Raw genomic sequence first — 16,713 nt, forward strand, 5'->3', positions numbered from 1 at the left:
CAACAACAAATGCAACATGATCAGACTGATATGATGATCATGATTCTAATGATGATTTCTATGACGATTACACCAAGTTACCATCATCAGTTTTCTGAGTTACTTGCCATAAGTTCATTATGAAGATGTACACTGTAGGTATTAATGAGTATGGCAGGTATTGCATAGCCAAAAAACTTCCACCAAAAAACACAGACCCTTTTTGCATTTATGTCATGTGTCGTCTGTGTAATTTTGAGGCAGGTATTGACTCCCTATGAGTGCTGTCGCTCATTCAAAGTGTGAGCTCTCATAGACCAATAGTAATTTTCATATACAAAGACACACAGCCCTTAGGCAGACTTCAATTATTGACAAAGGATCCTAAATCGGGTCTCAAAATTTGCAGCGCAGTCGTTATCGCCATGATTTTAAGAATGTTTGTTGCATTTTCTGAAAAAAATACATTGATCAGAAAATTGTAAAAGTATAATTAACTCAGATTTTGAAATTGAAGCGATCCTGCGAGTGTCTTTTGATGGTCTATGGAAAGCTCTGGAATAGAGTCCTGGACTGAATTGCTAGCGAAAACTCTGAGTTGAGAGAACAGATCAGGGCATGCAATTCGGATTCCATATTAACAGTTTAGCCTTGATGTTTTGAGACCTTCCAACCAGGCAGAAAACAACAAACAAGTCAATAAAAAGTGTTTTTGTACTTCATTGTCATGGGCAGCGGTCAAATGTAAATTAACTAAATATTGTTTTAGCTCACCTGAGACTAATTTTAATTGCCAAATCTTGATGAAACTTTGTCCGATAGTTTTTCCTAATGATATCATGGCCGAATTGAGTCATTTAGGGTAAACTGAACTAAATAACTTGGGCAAATAAGAAAAAAGCCTGTAATCACTCTAGTCACATTAATTTTGTTAAAACTATCTTCATGAATCTGGTTCAGAAAAATTGTTTTAATTATTTCTCTACTGAATTAGAAATTACTTAGCCTCTGATATAGACACACGCAACATATGACTGCACACACTTGTGGCAGTTTTCCTTTTGAGTCTAAAGTGAAACCTTGGGAACACTTCAGTCCCAAAACATATGTGTTCTGTGAGATCTTAGGTGAGCCCCTTTAGGCCATGGTCAATATGTATTAGGTTTAACTGCAATAATAATAATTCTGGATTTTCCTTACTTTTCAGGCAATGGCTTAGCAATCGACTTCCTTATCCAAACAGCTGCTAATTCTACATCACAAGTTTCTGAAGTTTCTGCTGACAGTACCTCTACTGACAGGTTGAAGATTAATTGCAGACTTGCAAGTATTAACAATATTGCTAAATTCGAAACGTTAAGGTTGAGTAGGATAACCAAAAATGGACTTCTACAAAACTTAACAAAAATGCACAATTTACAGTCTTCATCACCAGGATATCAGACACCAATCCTTGAAAGTGGTGTCATGTCTGGAATTCAGGTTCATGGAAGTTTCGATACACAGCATCCAACGAATCAAACACTCGGAATATCACTTCCAATATCTAGTCTGACCTGTAATGATGAAGTAACATACAAGTGTACCTTGGTGTATGTTATCGTGGAAAATGGAACTAATAAACCTGCTGAAGCTGTTGAAGAAAGGAATCTTACAGTGACATGTAAGAAAATTAACTTTCAATTCAGTATAATCATCAAATGAGACAAAAACGTTTAAATTATAATGGTCTAATTGGAAGTAATTTATGTTCTTTTTCTGTGATACAAATTTATATCCTTCAAATTGTATATGGACCTTTCTCTGAAGGGGGACCTACATCAATTTACACTAAGCATTGTACATTATGTGTTCCTAATCAAACCTTTGATTTTGTATTATGTTCGTGTCAAACTCTGTTTGAACAGAAATTCATTGGATATCTTTTAGAACTGATGTTCTTCCAGTTGTTTCTGTGAGAAACATGTTGTATCATTTCATAAGATATGTCTTGTTTTACTGCATGTGCTTGAAGGTAAACTCTATGCATTTCTCCTTACTTTATTTTTAAAGTCTGTATTATTTCAGTTAAAGAAAGCACTCATTGCGTCTGTATAATGTTGCATTATTGCATATAGTCAATTGTTGATTTTGTGTTATTGCTTGATAGTTCAATGCTGAATTTAAGTATTTTTCTTTCGCACAGTTTTTGTATGCCATCTTAGGAATGCATACGATTGCCTCTTGTCTTCTGCTATTGCATATTTTCACCTTCAGTAAAGCCTTCCAGTATAGAAATGACAGCATTCAACCAGTCTTCAAAAGTAACAAAATGAATGCAAACTTATTTTGACTTGTGGGTAGCCATACCATAGTTGGATTTATTGTGCAGATACTTTTCTTTACATGAACATTTTGGGAATTAATTTTAGGGTAAAGATTTGTGTGTTGCAAAAAGTCAACTGATTTTGGAAAAACTAATTAAATATTACTTTAAAACAAAATTAAATATGGTCTTCAAGCCTGTGAAATGGTTAACTCGGGATTACAATTGTTTTGTGTTTGACGCTGAGAATGCATATGCATGGTAAAGCTTCATTGGTGCATGCATTTATTAGTAGAGAAGAGTGACAGATATTCTCTCTTATTCCCTGAATCCTGTATGTTCTGCATCTATTTGAATGTAATTTATTTATCGGAAAGGTTTGTTTTCTGCTGACACTTTCGTCACCTCACATGACACATGCCTGTTCCGAAGTAACAACTTTTTCTGATAGAAATTGAATAAGAAGAGCTAAAAAATAAGCTTATGTTATATCAAATTCGTAGTTTCTAACAATTCTATAAATGCGGCAGAAATGTGGGGACACCACTTTTATTTACTTATTACTGAAAAAGCTTTCACTTGTTGGATAATTATGCAGTGAATTTTTTTTTTCAGTTAATGAGAACGAAGGTCCGACTTCGGGATGTGTGAAAACAGCAGGTAAATACTTTCTAAGTTATTGTATCTAGTTTGGGTTATATAAAAGATGACTAGAATATATATAGATGATTTATTTTGAAGTCTTCTATATTGAATCTCTTAAGAATATGCATCAACAATGGATGTAATTAAGTATGGATCGGTAGTGAAATAAATTTGATGATACCAGATTTAGAATGTTTAAAGTAGTATTGTAGTATTTTAATGAATGTTGTTAGCTCATTTAAGCATGCACATGGCGGGCTTTTGTGATAGCCTCGTCTTTGTTTAATGAAATAATTGTTATGTCCTCAACCTTGACCTTGTTGGCCTTCTAGGTGCCCCAATCCTTGCCCAATATTCCAGAAATTTGGTAAGACATGCTGTCTTAATGTTTGTCATCATTGTTCAAAACTAGGTCATTTACGGTCAAAACCTACTTGGGTGGTCAATTTGAAGAATTTAGTTTATGCTATAGAGAATAACATAAAACATTTTACCTAATCATTTCAAAGTCATATCATATTTACCCAATGACACCTCAGAAGAGTTTGTGTTAAGTAAAATTTAGGTCACTTGGTAAAAATAATGGCACATACATTGGTTTGGGGACACACATTCAGGTAGATACATGAAGGTCATATAATGCCCTCATACTTCTGGCAGGAGAAAAAAATCTAGACTGTAATATCACTGATCAATTTAAAAAGGTCACAGGGAACAAATGTTAGTCCATACAAAGCTAGTTTAATTATATTATTGAGAGATGTATAATGTTATTGTATTTGCTGAATGATGAAAATTATTGTATCCATCCGAATGGCTATCACCAACCTTAATGCAGCGGTGTTAAACCTTCTATTTAAAGTACATGTAACTGAAAACGGCACTTTCCCAATCTGAAACAAAACACACATTTCCTGGTTGCTGTCCAAAAAAATCCCTATTGAAGGTTTGCAACACAAATAAGACATAAAATGAAACATCAAGTTAGTTTCCATATGAAGCTCTATGGCTAGAACCTCAGTAAATATATTATTTACAACAGGAGAACACTTAATCATCAAGTTAAAGCATTTGGGAGTACAAAATCAAATACACCGATTACCCAATGTGAAGACTTCACGACGCAAATTTTCCCAATATCAGGGTTTTTCGCAACAGGGCTGGTATTTGTACTTTTTCCAATTTGATAAAGAAATCTCTGTAATGAGATATTGTTATATATCTGTTATGTTTTGTCAAAGCTGGTTATTATAGGCAGTGGCGACGTAGGAGTAATTGCTGGGGAAGTCATCGGGTCATTTGTCGGAGATCGCGGAGGAATGACTCGGGACCAATGAATCCAGGTGGAGAGTCATGTTAGTGTGTGTGAGTTTACAAGTAGTTGGTATTTTCGATGGAATACAACGGCTTTGTTTGCGTTTTACAAGTGAGTGCCCTACCCTGACAGTTTGCTTTCAAACAATAATTTAATTTTGCGTAACCATTTGTATTTTATATCTTTATGTTTTCAATCTCCTGTGTTATGTTTATATTTTGAGAATCCTTAAACATGGATAGATACTTTTTGCTTTTAATTTAATTAATTGTTTTATATTTTAACATGCATGTTTAACATGCAGAGCCGAACCATTAAACACCTTTGGTCTTAAGTGACTTATCAAGACAAACATGGTTATAACATGTGTATTTGTAAATCTTATGCTAGAGAATGGGAAACGCTTTGCTTTATAAAGTGATACTGACTCAATTATATGTATAGCTTTTTGAAGCTCAAATTTAAGTAAACATATAAGTTACACAATGGGCTACACTTTAACAATTGTATCATGACTGGCTTATATATAGTAGGTCAAATAAAACATGTTTAAAGGCACCCAAGTAAGTAAGTTAAGTCATTGGAAAAAAATACATTGATAAGAGTATGGGGATACATTTTTATTGTGTGTTCACTGTCAGCATGCATTTAAACCAATGCAGTGTCTTCATGCGAGATGGGGTTTAAACAGTCTGCACCCAATTTACCTAAAAATTGAATTTCGATTCAAATACTCGTAATTCGAATGGTCGCACAATTAATTCACCTTAAATGTAAAGCTATTTCCCTAACAAACAATAGGCCATGTTTTTGTGATATTTGTTTGTACCTTGGTAAGCCAAGAAACCAAACTGTTTACAGATAAAGGTATTCATACCTTAAGACAAGATTACACCGCCATTCTCATATATGATGGGACGGTTTTGACCTTTTTAATTTTTCTATGTAACATTGGTTAAATATGTATGCAGTTGCTCTAATTGATTTTCAGCTTCAATTATAACTTAGGAAACTCCTAAGAGATATATTAAACTAATTTTTGCAAATTACACCAGAAAACTTAACTTCACGTTCAACATTACTTTTCAAACATGGACAATGTCATGATAATTATCAATGTTATCTACTGAATAAACCATGGAAATAAATGCATTTACATGCGCTGTTACTCAGATGTGGGCTAAATCAATTTATGAAATGCACAACTCGTTTGCATTAAATCCTGGGGCTATTAAATAATATCCCAACATCGATAGGCGTGTTAAAAACATTAACCTCCAGATAAAGTAAACCTGACAATCACACAACCACGGGCATTTTAAATAAAATTACTTCACCTTAAATGCAGAACACTAGCTAAAGCGCAAAAAACTTGTTGTTAGTATCAGAATGTCAAGTTTGAACCTACGGTATAAATAGGTTACACGAGGGGGATAAGATGCGCAAGTTAAAGGACACTAAATCTCTTGCCAAGTCAAGCTTTAAGTTAATGATTAACCAACATGTTTATGGTTGTATTGACTTGTATTTGTGTAATTTCAACGGCTACAAAACAATTATTTTTCAAACAATAATGACGCTTGTAACATAAAATTGTACTTAAAATTGTGACTAAAGAAATGTCTTAATTTTTAATAAAATGGTTGCAAATTCTTTGAAAACATGGGTAAGGTAGGGTAAATTTTATCTTAACTGCAGTATAATAAATGCATTCCAAAAACATATAAGTCCGATTACGAAGGGGCACAAACATGTTTATAGATTATAGAGATGACCCAAAAATGAAAAAAATATGTGAGGTAAATTTTAATTTTTTCAACAACATGATTCTAAATTTTAATTTAACTGAACTTAAAAGTACGACATGAATCTGCGTAACTTTACAGCGTTGTATTCACTGTTAAGTACCAGGGCTTTTGACCAGAATGAACATTTTACATAATATTGTGAATTCATAATCATCAGTGTTGTTGTTTTTACCACCATTTTGAGAATGGAAAAGCGCGTCGTTTTGTTTTAAATTTGAAATGCGTGTTTTTTGTGACTAACAAATGCTCTAAAATTCAGAATAAAAAGTAATTTCATTATAGCATTTACTAAGGTTGAACTTTTTGAGCTTGATAAGAGATGAATTAAATGCTTGTTTATTGATCAATATAGATTTTGGAAACCTTTTATTGTGAATTTTGATGTGCCATTTGGGAAAATATATATACTTTTTTCATTGGGAATGAAAACTTGTACAATCTACAAATTTAAACGAAACAAGAGCTGTCTCCATCGCAAGACATATGCCCCAAAAAACGCTTTTTTGAAACCTAAATGCAGATTTCGAAACGTAACGCGGAACCTAAGTTCAAGGTCAAAGGGGTAAACTTTTGTATCCGTATACACATGAATACCAAATATAAAGGTTACATCTGAAGCGACATAGAAATCATAAGCATTTTTGAAACCTAAACGCAAAAGTGTGGCAGACAGACGGACATACTGACAAACGTACAATGCGATCACTGTATGCCCTCCTTCGGGGGCATAAAAACATCGATCGCCATTCTAGTATGTAGAATTTGCATGATACTATGAAAACAACTGGGAATAAAGAAAAATAATGTATTAACGATTAACGAAATAGTTATAAAAGATGGCATGCACTATTGGTGCACTACCGCGAATGATGTCTTTTAATCTCTTCTACCAAGGTACATACAATATTAATTACCACCCAGGCATGATATTCCACAATCGACAACAATACATACGCATCAACATTATTGAAAGGGATTAAGGATTCTGGTAAAAATAGTTAACTTATCGAATAGTTTACAGCTTAAGGCCACAGTTCAAATAGGAACATTCCATACAGTCCCAAGTTCACTACCAGCGAAAATGTGCACACTATGTTTTGTTTTGTTTTACCAGCAAAACAAAACATACATGTTTCAGGCACTCATTCCGGTAAAGCCCCAATATCATGTGGAGTTCTACAAGGGTCAATTTCAGATCCCCTTCTCTTCCTAATCAATGTTAATGATATGTCTGCTGAGGTTAAAAACAAGCTACTCCTATATGCAGATGACTGGTATTTTCGTATCTGGTAAGTGTAAAAGTGATATTGAAAGGTTATTGACAGAGGATATACATCTGGTTAGTCACCGGTTGGTTTACAATGAATTGTCTCTGCATTTAGGTAAGACGGAGTCTATTCTTTTTGGCTCTAGGCATAGAATCAGGTCAAACCCTTCTCTCGATATTTCTTGTAATGGTACCAGTATTGAATCTACATCTTAAGTCAAATACCTAGGGGCTACATCGGCTCAAACTTTGTCCTTTGAAACCATGGCTCGTTCAGTCATTCAGAAGGCCAACTCCAGGTTAAAGTATCTATATAAAAAGAAGAATATCTCACCCAGCAAACAAAGAAACTTCTTGTCATGCCTTTGATGCAAAGTCAATTTTATTATACTTGCTCTATATGGTATCATAGTCTCGCCAAAGTGTTACAAAATAAGCTCCAAACCTCCCAGAATAAGTTATTGCGGTTTGTCCTAGGTCTCGATGCAAGGGCACATATTAGGCCAGAACACTTTCGATTGCTCAACTGGCTACAAGTCGATAAATGTGTAGACCAGATTGTTCTTGGCCATGTGTTTAAGATTAAAAATGGTTTGGCCCCTGACTATATGGGAGAACATTTTATTCCGCAGGCCTCTATTCATTTATACAGGACCAGGTCAACTCAACAAGGTGCATCTGCTGTCCCCAAAGTCAAAGGTTTCGGGTCAAAGTCCTTTTGTTACACGGGATGCTCATTATGGAACGATTTACCCCCCAGTATAACACAGATTGATAGATTGTCTGTTTTTAAGTCGTCTTTGAAAACTTATTTATTAGAAAATATGTGACTTTTTATCTGTATTGTTTGTTTTTTGGATAAAGGAATCATTTCTAGTCATCGATTTTTATCAACATTGATCCTATCTTCCATAAATGTTATACATTCTTCATTTTCACTCAATGTCCTGCAACCAGCACAAAGGACCACAATGGAGGTATTGGTTTACTCATGTTTGTGTTATCCCCGGTGTTGGTGTGTATGCCATGGTATATTTATCTTCATGTATGCGATATTTTAAATATTGTACATGTTGTAAATGCCCATGCATGCATTCCTTGCCGAAATAAATATATCTATCTAACTAAATCACCATCTACATAAATATGAAATATATGTATGGTTAAGTGCTTCAAAATAATTGTTTACCCTTTATAATCTACATTATGTTCAAAGACTGGTTATTTTGCAGTATATATGAAAAATTCTACATGCCAGATTTATGTTTTCTTAAAATATGAATAAACATCCCATTAGTGTCTTCGGCCATCATTCTGTTTACCCACAGAACCACATTCAAATGGTCCCAGTAGCCCGTTGTTAATATTGAGCAACTAGCTTAATCCTGATTTAGAGTTAAATCTGTTATGACCGATGCGTTTTAAGCAATTGCAAATTTTGAAGAATAAGATAATTATAATTAATGCACTACTCATCTTAATAGATAAAAACACTTTGAAAGTTATTGGATTGTTTAGAAGACATTTGGTTGAACAATTACAAAGTTAAAATTAAAAGCATATTTTTTATCATAAACTGAAACATTAAAATTGGGCGCCCTTAAACAACAATGTAGTATGCTATTAAAGCAAGTTATGATACGTTATTGAAGCCCATTGAGTAACTTATAATTGCTGACATTTTAGTTATTTTTAGCTGATACGTTCTTTTAATTGAAGCCCATTGAGTAAATTATAATTGCTGACATTTTAGCTCATTTTAGCGTCACTAAGTTATACATGTTGATTCAATAGCACTTTATTAATCATATAGTTCCTAATTCTCTTGCATAATACACATTATAGAAATGGTATAACGAGTTCAAGCCGTTTCTTGGTCAAATACAGACTAAGATTTCTCTTCACAATCCATTTCGTGATAGGTCACTTAAGTCCAGAGTTGATAAATGGATCGGTTCTAAGACATGTTTGCTGAAGTTTCATAAAAATGAAGCACATTCCAAGCAAACATATTTATACATGTTAAGGGATACTCAAAATATACATAGACCAAAGAAATTAGAACAAAAAGAGATAAAATGTTAATACAAATGGTAACGCAAACTTAAATTATTATATTTAAAGAAAACTGTCAGGGTAGGGCGTTTATTGCCAATGAAAAATCGTACAACAACATTACACCGGTAATGGTAACAAACAAAATACTAGCAATATACACAAAGAACTTACACAACATCGCTGTTAGTTATGTACACACTAACTTGCAAAATGCAAACCATGCCGTTGTATTCTACCAAAAATACCAACCACTTGTAAACTCACACACACTTACATGACTCTCCACATGGACACATTTGGTGCCGAGTCACGACTCCGAGATCTCCAAAGCATCAATAGGGCACATATTAAAATAATACCCACTAATGTTCCAATTACACCCTCAATTGTGGCAGCAATATTGGTAGTCGATCCTGAAAAGCATGCACAAATTGAAAACATTAACTGACCAATTTTACAGCTAACATAAGGGATCGTAATAAAATGGCAAAGGCGGATGCATTGCATTCACAACCTGAATATATTCGTTATAATTCCATTGTTAAATTTACTTAACTTAAAAATAAATTGTATAAATGCATAGTTTGATGCATAATTTAATTAATTCAGATTTCAAACAAAGATATATGTACCCTCATGGAGATCTAAAGGTTTTGTTATTCCCAGAATGTTAAAATCCAATTCTGTATGTAATGCCATTTCTGCATAAACATACATATAACCTTAATATCAAGTGATAACCTCTCGTCTCCTCCAGCTCGTCGTCGGTAACACAGAGAGTATACTCACACTACTATAATAGCGATGCCAACCAGCGAACCGATGACTGCTCTAGCAATTACTGTCGCGTCGTCACTGCTTAGAACGTCCAGTATTGACACGCCATATTATAGCTTTGCTACGTTGTATACATTGAAGAAGATTATAGACGCACCATATTGTTGAGTTTAAATTGATATACAAGCAGTTTATTTAACTTCAGATTTATAAGTTAAACAAACCTAAACAAGGGCCGGAAATGGATTTTACATAGTTTGCACACACAACAGCTAGCATGCTGACTTCATCATTTTCATTAAAAAAAAAATAAGGGCCTTACACCGTATTGCATAGCAAGGGCTTACAAGTCGTTATTCTCTTAGATACTTTTTTGTACTTTTCCGCATATAATGACTATAGAGCAAAGCTCAATGTGACTGGACCCTTCCCAAGTTAAGGTAAATCTTCTTGGTATAAATCTAACAGCTGTTTATCGATTACATGTCGATTGTCTATTAAGCAAATCCTAAGTATGAAAATATACCCTATACAAGTACATTCTGGTGGAGTACATGCATACAACTGTAACTAAATGGAAAACCGCAATTGATCCATTCGATGTCAAGAGAAAATCAAGTTTGTTTTCCTATCATAAGACGAAATCCCTTTTTAAAACTCAAGTAAAAAAGACACTGAAAATAAAAAGCACTAAATAATAATGCAGTTGCTTAGTTTATATTGAATACCAAGGGGTATCAAAGTCCCAGGTTCCACTTATACCCACACTATTAATTTCTAAGACATCACATATTTGTTGCCTCAAGAAAATGGACGTCGGAGCGTCTCGATAGACGTTTTAGTCGTTATGTTATTTTATAACATAAATATGTTTTATATACACGGATAGGGTAGAACATAATATCTTTACAACGATCGATAATTATTATATGGTTGTTAAACGTTATATTGTATTTATTGTCAAAAAAATCTGTTTATGGTGGTCAATATAAAAATGTGGAACATTTTTTAATTGTAGATTGCATTGTGTTACTCCCTTTCAGGAAATGATATGTTAAAGTCTGTTGCATAACTGTATCACTTTACATTCTGTAGCTACGTCTGCTGAGGTCTGTTCACTTCCATTGTCTGAAATCATACAAGTAAATCGTAGTCATCCATACTAATGGCTTTGCATGCAAAACCATATTCTTAAACATTTTTATTAATTGAACAAATACATTCGTATTGCCACTAAATTATGTATTTTAGTATTAAAGCAGTGTAATCTTTGCAGAAGAGGAAAATTACGTTGGGTAATATTTTGGTTAACTTCAGTTTTTGTACAAAGTAATACATATATTGAAAATGATACTCTCCTTCCTAAATCAAACTGGTGGGTGTTGTTTGTGATGGTTCGTTGATTTTCATCAACACAGACGCTGCACTGTAGAATGTCTACTATTGTCTAATTGGAGTAAATCGTCGTTTTGCTCTGTGTGTCTAAGTATTCTTCTCTTGCTGACCTCGCATTTAATCTGACTAGTCTATTTGTCCCCAGCAAGTCGATCAAGTCTATAGAACATATGTTTTACACACCAGCCGTCAATACATACTTTGGCTGGAAATCGTATTTGCTCATTTCGTCTGTTCGATCTTGCATCCGCTGCTTCTGTTTACTTGTACAGTGTCGATCTTGTTGTAGAGATTTATGGGTATGGTATAACAATCCCAAAGTCGCTGTTCCTCAGAAGGTACACTTTTTTATGATCACTGCAGTGTCATTATATTCTCTAAACCTTGCAATTAAAGGTCGCTTATGGTCACCTCCGTCTCTGCACGTTCGCCCTAATAGATGTGCCCTCTCAATATAGATATCTTCTGTGTCAATGTGTAGCTCTCCGTATTTGTGCGTCAACTTTTCCATAAAATGTTGAATTGTTTCGCATACTTTTGCCTCACTGTATATTGATCTATAGCATTATATGTTTCAAATATGCTCGTTTCTCTCTCAGGTTTGTTCAATTTTGCTTATTTTGTTTTCTAGTTTGCTACAGTATTCGTTCAAATTTTGAACGTCCCTCCTGCACGCGTTATCTACATCACTAATCTTTTCACAGTTTGTGTTTAATTGAGAAAATATACTTTTTAGTTTATCAGCAAAAGACAAGTAAACACAACTTTCGCTATTACTACTACTTCTAATTGCCTTTTGTTTCTTTGTCACGGCTTGCAATTTCCCGTCATTTTCTTCATTGTTTGAAATCAAAAAACGATTTTTTTAACGATACATCCTCCCAAGCGTCAAAATCCTCGTCACCACTACTTACAGCACTATATTCCTTGCAACATCATTTTATGATAAAGTGCACGGAAATTAGCACTTTAAATCACTCGAAAATACAATTTCTACTGTCCGTTAAAGCTTTTCAAGTCCTGACCCCATGACCACACATGGGTTAATGTGAATAAGTAACAAAGTATTTGTTTTACGTAGTTTTTCTTCCACATAGCTTTACCCTTTGGTCACTACGTTAAACAAACTTAAAACACAAGTTATGCTATTAGTATTAAGGGTTTTTATTCATCCATATTATATATAGTTACTATAAATAGTAACAAAATGACTTTGCGAGCGGGACGTTATTCGTATCTAGCGGGCGATTATAATTTATATCAGCCCGCTTAGCTGGGCCGACGTTTCTTATCAGAAAAGAATCGGATCGCGCGGCTTCAACATAACAAAATGGCGTCAACATTCAATCTCAGCCAACGTCGATTAATAAAATTGACCACACATCAACGAAAGAATCGAACATACTTTAAACAATACGTAGAACACAATTTGGATAATACAAATATCGATTGAAACCGAAACACTTCTGTACATTAGATGTATGCCTCTATTTGAGCTTTTACAGGATCCATTGAATAGCAAAATGTATAGTAAAAGACACACTTTACTCGACAAATTCAATTCGATGCTTACAATAATCAAATAACCAATATGTGTTATTCCGTGTTTTGTTATTCTATTCGTTATTCAATATTGATTTTAAATCACACTTTTTCAAACGATTGTATCGAATACAGCCACTTTCAATAACAACACGATTTACGAAATCGAATGACTGGTCGGAGCGATTAGACAAATTATATTCCTAAGTATGTATGACAAACACACACTCACACAATCCGAAATTCGTTTTTGATTCGTTTGATACTTCAAAATAATAAATTATTACATAAAAATCTTCACTTACAGAATTGTTGTCTCTAAAATCCAGAGAGTCTAGTTTAAACCGTGTTCGTCACAGAAATCACGATACATGAGATATGGCATAAATTGCGTAACCAACTGATTGAAAATAAAAGTACGGAAAGCAGACTCTGTAATAAATTTTAAAGAAGGAACAAACTAGTATTATATGTAAAATAAACGATAACAGACAGCAGAGCTTGGTTGGATGTCTATAATTGGCCTAAGCCGCATAGGCTTTCGGGCCGTTATGACGGCAGCGGACCAATTATAGACGTCCGGCCAAGCTCTGCCGTGAATTATTTGAAAAAATATTGATGATAGATATTAACATATGTGTGATATTGATAGCATGATTTGTTAACAGCGGTTGGTGCGCATAATGCATAGGCTATTCAAACACGTGGAGTATTGTCAAGCTTCAATGAAGACCCATGAATAATTTTAAACGGGATAGGCAGTGTTAAGGTCAGGTGCATTGATATTTAATATTATAATTCGCTTAATATTAGAGAATAACGGTGCTTTTCTAAAAGTCTTAATACATATATATTCATAAGGCCTAAACCTGTCGTTCGATATATTAGTCATTTGCAAACATATTAAAATGTTGGCTAATCAGATTAGCCAAATTGCTAAAATCTCAATTAACCTCCTTATTGCAGCGGAAAATATCATTATTGGTGCAAAAGTTTGAAAAAGTGGCAAAAATAATTTTGGAGATTTTACTTGAAAACAAAGTTTCGTAATCTAATCGCTTGTAAAAAGCGATTCCTGCTGGGTGAACCGTTAAGAATTGCTAGTTTTTAATCCATTTTAGTATAGTGATATATGTCATCAAGCTTATTTTGACATTCTTGATTTATTAATTTTAAATTAAATTCAAGGAAAACCAGTGAGGATTTTTTTGCAATTCGTTCAGGGTTATTATCCAATTACAAAAATTTCAAACAATATATTTGATATAAAAGCGATCTTCTATATAATGTAGATTTTACTGGATATACCAACGGTTTTTCGTTAGATATACGTTGATAATGGGGCAACACTTACATTGTAGAAGATCCATTTAATGCTTGGTTGGTTTGATATCATTGCCTATTGCATTTTTACTCAATATACTAATATATTGACTTAATACAATGTAACATCGACACGACATGTTATTGTAGTTAATAGTATTAATATGTATTATTTGCAATCTTCAAAACGCAAACCACGAGCTTTTTTGTGTCCGTGCAAAATTATTATTGAAAAGACTTAATAGAATGTCCAAAATGAAAAGGCCATTGTAAAGAATATTTGTATGGCATTTTACTCAAATCATACATGTATGTATTGCAGGAATAACTGTTTCTGAAAACAAACATTTACAATTCATTAGTGTACTGCATTTTCAAGTCAATTAACATAAATTCAGCTTAAATAACAGTTGGCTATTAAAAATATATATTCGAATGAAAGTAATAGAAAATTATTAATCAATTAACTTTATTCTAGTATTTCTACACACGCAAAATAAACTCCTATATTGTTGCAATGTTCGTAAACAGTTATACCAAAGCACAATTTAACACAGTTAACTAAAGCTCACGATTTCAGAAAATGTGTTGTAGAAAGCGTTTGCATCTAATAGTGCTACTTATTATGTCAATTAGTGTACTGTTCTTGCATGAAATACATACTAATGTTAACGCTTACCAATCAAACCTATTGTTATTCAATAAGTGTATGGCTTATCAAAATTTAAAACAATATATCAATGTGTTTCTTGTGTAAATCGCTGTATTAATACATCAGTTTGCAGCTTCGCCCGATGTATTTGATGAAGGAAAATTTAATGGATCACATTTCCTGCCTCTTTACAATTAAAAATCGTCAACATCAAGACAAACACAACTTTTGAGCAACAAAACATATAGTGCTTGGTCGAATTGAGCGTTGTGTACGAAGTTAAAATTAGTATAGTCATACAGCAAAACCGTACGCAATATATCGTTTGAACAAACCGCGATATACCGATATGGTGATATATGACTGTACAACTTCTATAAACATCCATACAATTGTGATATACCGGCAAAGCAATATAATAGTGACTTGTCAAGAAAAAATATATACAATCGATATGCAAGTTATATACACAACCAATTCTATACCGATGTGTCCCTTTGTCTCTAACATACATATAATGTGATATTGCCTTTGAAAGACAGTAGGTTTTGTTCTTGAGCGGACAAAAGAGACCTTCTGTCATTTCTGCCAAACACGTATCTTAAAAGTTATTTTAGCCTGACAAAGAACACAGTGGATTTCATATCTGTACTGTAATTGTAACAAAATGACGTCGTATCTAGCAGTCCAATATAAATTATATTCGGGCCGATATTTTGTATCTGAAAAGAATCGGATCACGCGGCTTTAACGGAACACAATGGCGTCAACATTTAGTCTTAGCAAACAGCGATTAATAAAATTATGCCACAACTCAACTTAAGAATCGAACATAATTGTAATGACTTGTAGCACACAATTTGAATAATATAAAATCGATTGAAACTGAAACTCATATGTACATTAAATTGATGCCTCTATTTGTGTTTTAAGAGGATTCGTTAAAAAGCACAGTTAATAGTAAGGGACACACTTACCTCGGTGACAACTTAAATCCGATGTTTATAATCAAACTATAAAAAAATGTGTACTTCCGTCTTCTGCTAATCCATCTGTTTTCAACCCATGCATTGCCATTTCTTTATATTTCGGTACGCCCATTTGTTATCGAAGCATAATACTTCACATCTTTGTATTATTTAACGCAATGTTAATGTCAGTCCCCAATGTTCAAAGGACATTAAATTCGTGGTTTACAATATCGCCGTTTTGGACTCGTTTTTTAATCGGTTTAATAAAAGTCCCACCATAGTGTGAGTGCAAGACAATTCTGTACTTGTTTAATTATTGTTGTTAATTAAAGATGTCGTTGACATCAGCAGTCACGTGCGATTATCGGTTCTCGTTCCATATGCATCACTCTGACATTTGACTTCGCATGCTGTGCTTATGTGAGTAAAGTATAGAGTGGTATGTCATCTACCATTCCGGTTGTATACATATAAAGTACGTGAATGTATTACCTTCATTTTCATATAACTAGTATATAAATTTGCTTTTTGAGAATTGTTTCTGTTCTCCGATTTGAGTTCACACATGAAGGCTGATGCAAGAGCTGTTTTGGCAAATCATTCTCAAGTATTGCATGGTGCAAGATTGTCCAGGGTCATTCAATCGGACTGTTTTATTTCATATGAATTTTCTAAC

The sequence above is a fragment of the Dreissena polymorpha genome, chromosome 7 (genome assembly GCF_020536995.1).
Source record: "Dreissena polymorpha isolate Duluth1 chromosome 7, UMN_Dpol_1.0, whole genome shotgun sequence".
Classification (NCBI taxonomy): Eukaryota; Metazoa; Mollusca; class Bivalvia; order Myida; family Dreissenidae; genus Dreissena; species Dreissena polymorpha.